This window comes from Mustelus asterias, unplaced genomic scaffold (assembly GCF_964213995.1).
Source record: "Mustelus asterias unplaced genomic scaffold, sMusAst1.hap1.1 HAP1_SCAFFOLD_425, whole genome shotgun sequence".
Taxonomy (NCBI): domain Eukaryota; kingdom Metazoa; phylum Chordata; class Chondrichthyes; order Carcharhiniformes; family Triakidae; genus Mustelus; species Mustelus asterias.
In genome coordinates, this window is record NW_027590380.1 from 307,501 (window position 1) to 311,548 (window position 4,048).

Below are 4,048 nucleotides of genomic sequence, written 5' to 3' on the forward strand. Positions count from 1 at the left end.
TTTGTGAAGTAGCACTTTCCTGGGTACTTTCAAACTGACACCGCTAGCCAAAAAATGTTCTGAAAAACGAGTTCCCGAAAATCCCCGGGCACCCCGCCAACCCCCCCTGCCAGAAAATGCAGGTGTCCACCTCGGCGGGGTGCGGCCCGGTAGTCCTACCGAGAATGAGGCCTGGGGGGCCCGCAAAACGGGTCAATCGCAACTCCATGCGGGCTACCGGCGGCAACTCATTAACCAGCCTCCGGACACTTGTGCCAGAAAATGCAGGTGCCCACCTCGGCGGGACGGATCCACCAACCTCTGCGGGAAACCATGCACCGAGCCTGGCGACCGCCGACCGGATCTGACTTCATAGACTTCCGTCTGTGCTCACATTTTTGCTCTGCGGGCACAGGGAGCCTCCAAGTCGGCAGCACAACCGCACCCTCGGGTGCTGGCTTTTCACTGGTTCACCATTTACTGCCGGCTCACACCTGGGCCACCCTCCCGTGGCCAGAGCCTGAGCCTAGTGCGGCTTAATCTCCCACCGTGCCCCGTTTGATGGACCCTCTCTGCGGCCAGAGGCTAAGTCAAGTTCGGCTAACTCTGCCACCGTGCCCGTCGTCTGGACCATCTCTCTTGCCAGAGACTAAGTCCAGTTTGGTTAATGATTTACCAGAGCTCCGTTCAGCGCGGCCGATGGTCTCAACCATTCCGGCCGCCGGCGGAGCTCCACCCGGGGCTGCAACCGGGTGAGGTCCGGGGCCCTCGGTCGTGCCCGTCGGCTGGACCATCTCTCTTGCCAGAGACTAAGTCCAGTTTGGTTAATGATTTACCAGAGCTCCGTTCAGCGCGGCCGATGGTCTCAACCATTCCGGCCGCCGGCGGAGCTCCACCCGGGGCTGCAACCGGGTGAGGTCCGGGGCCCTCGGTCGTGCCCGTCGGCTGGACCATCTCTCTTGCCAGAGACTAAGTCCAGTTTGGTTAATGATTTACCAGAGCTCCGTTCAGCGCGGCCGATGGTCTCAACCATTCCGGCCGCCGGCGGAGCTCCACCCGGGGCTGCAACCGGGTGAGGTCCGGGGCCCTCGGTCGTGCCCGTCGGCTGGACCATCTCTCTTGCCAGAGACTAAGTCCAGTTTGGTTAATGATTTACCAGAGCTCCGTTCAGCGCGGCCGATGGTCTCAACCATTCCGGCCGCCGGCGGAGCTCCACCCGGGGCTGCAACCGGGTGAGGTCCGGGCCCTCGGTCGTGCCCGTCGGCTGGACCATCTCTCTTGCCAGAGACTAAGTCCAGTTTGGTTAATGATTTACCAGACCTCCGTTCAGCGCGGCCGATGGTCTCAACCATTCCGGCCGCCGGCGGAGCCCCACCCGGGGCTGCAGCCGGGTGAGGTCCGGGCCCTCGGTCGTGCCCGTCGGCTGGACCATCTCTCTTGCCAGAGACTAAGTCCAGTTTGGTTAATGATTTACCAGACCTCCGTTCAGCGCGGCCGATGGTCTCAACCATTCCGGCCGCCGGCGGAGCCCCACCCGGGGCTGCAACCGGGTGAGGTCCGGGCCCTCGCTCGAGGGGAAGGCACCCCCGGCCGCGGCCGGTGCCCAGGCCGCCGCTTTTCCGACGGCCGAAAAAGTCGGAAAAACGGCCGAAAATCCGGGGAAATACTAGCCCAATCTGGCCGAACGGCCGTCGGGGCGGCGGGCCCGGTGCGGTCCCGGCAGACCTGGGGGCTCGAGCGGGGCCCTGCTTCGATTTTCCTCCTTCAATGCAGCAAACTCAAAACTGGTTAATGAGTTGCCACATGTCATTGCCATCGCCTTCCTGCTATTCTGCAGGTACCCCGCCAACCCACCGTGCCAGAAAATGCAAGTGGCCACCTCGGCGGGGTGTGCCCCGGTAGTCCTACCGGGGAAGGGGCCCGGAGGCCCCGCAAAACGGTTCAATCTCAACTCCATCCCCACTTCCGGGGGTAACTGGTTAACCAGCCTCGGGACTCCCCTGCCAGAAAATGCGAGTGGCCACCTCGGCGGGACGGATCCGCCGAGCTCTGCGGGAAACCGTGCACCCTGCCCCGCCACCACCGACCGGATCTGACTTCATAGAGCTCCGTGCGGCTCCCATTTTTGCTCTGCGGGGCCAGGGAGCCTCCGAATCGGAAGGACTACCGCCATCGCGGGTGCATCACTGCTGCCGGGTGGCCACGGCCTGCCAGCCCTCACCTGGACCCCCCCCTCCTGCGCCAGGGGCCAAGTCCAGTTTGGTTAATGAGTTACCCGAGCTCCGTTCAGCGCGGCCGATGGTCTCAACCATTCCGGCCGCCGGCGGAGCTCCTCCGGGGCTGCAAACGGGTGAATTCCGGGCCCTCGCTCGAGGGGAAGGCACCCCCGGCCGCGGCCGGTGGCCAGGCCGCCGCTTTTCCGACGTCCGAAAAAGTCGGAAAAACGGCCAAAAATCCGGAGAAATACTAGCCCATTCTGGCCGAACGGCCGTCGGGGCGGCGGCCCGGTGCGGTCCCGGCAGACCTGGGGGCTCGAGCGGGGCCCTGTTTCGATTTTCCGCCTTCAATGCAGCAAAGTCAAAACTGGTTAATGAGTTGCCACATGTCATTGCCATCGCCTTCCTGCTATTCTGCAGGTACCCCGCCAACCCACCGTGCCAGAAAATGCAAGTGGCCACCTCGGCGGGGTGTGCCCCGGTAGTCCTACCGGGGAAGGGGCCCGGAGGCCCCGCAAAACGGTTCAATCTCAACTCCATCCCCACTTCCGGGGGTAACTGGTTAACCAGCCTCGGGACTCCCCTGCCAGAAAATGCGAGTGGCCACCTCGGCGGGACGGATCCGCCGAGCTCTGCGGGAAACCGTGCACCCTGCCCCGCGACCACCGACCGGATCTGACTTCATAGAGCTCCGTGCGGCTCCCATTTTTGCTCTGCGGGGCCAGGGAGCCTCCGAATCGGAAGGACTACCGCCATCGCGGGTGCATCACTGCTGCCGGGTGGCCACGGCCTGCCAGCCCTCACCTGGACCCCCCCTCCTGCGCCAGGGGCCAAGTGCAGTTTGGTTAATGAGTTACCCGAGCTCCGTTCAGCGCGGCCGATGGTCTCAACCATTCCGGCCGCCGGCGGAGCTCCTCCGGGGCTGCAAACGGGTGAATTCCGGGCCCTCGCTCGAGGGGAAGGCACCCCCGGCCGCGGCCGGTGGCCAGGCCGCCGCTTTTCCGACGTCCGAAAAAGTCGGAAAAACGGCCAAAAATCCGGAGAAATACTAGCCCATTCTGGCCGAACGGCCGTCGGGGCGGCGGCCCGGTGCGGTCCCGGCAGACCTGGGGGCTCGAGCGGGGCCCTGTTTCGATTTTCCGCCTTCAATGCAGCAAAGTCAAAACTGGTTAATGAGTTGCCACATGTCATTGCCATCGCCTTCCTGCTATTCTGCAGGTACCCCGCCAACCCACCGTGCCAGAAAATGCAAGTGTCCACCTCGGCGGGAACACCTCCGGTAGTCATGCCGCCGAAGAGGTCCCGAAGGCGGCATGAGGGGGTCAAATCCATCCCGATGGGGACCGACGGTTCTTTTTAAAAACGCGTTTTTTCGCGATTTCAACGGCCGGGCCGCCTCGCCCCGGGTCGCCACGACCCCGAACCGCCACCCGCCGGTCGCCGAAGCCGATAGAGCGCCGCCTACCGGTCATCAAATAATTGGTTAATGAGTTCCCCCGAAGTTGGTTAATGTTTTCCCGGCTGTTGCTTAGTCTGATCCCCGCAGCTCCTGATACTAAGGGCAGCTGCTTAATGTACTGCCCCCTGTTGGACAATGGCTTCCCCGCCGTTGGTTGATGCTTTACCCGCCTCTGGTGGATGTTTTCCCGAAACTGGTTAATGAGTTCCCACGAAACTGGTTAATGAGTTCCCACGAAGTTGTTTTCCCCGCTGCTGGTTCATTTGCACCCCGCTGCTCCTGATACTAAGGGCAGCTGCTTAATGTGCTCCCCCCTGTTGGACGAAGGCTTCCCCGCCGTTGGTTGATGCTTTCCCCGCCTCTGGTTGATGTTTTCCCGAAACTGGTTAATGAG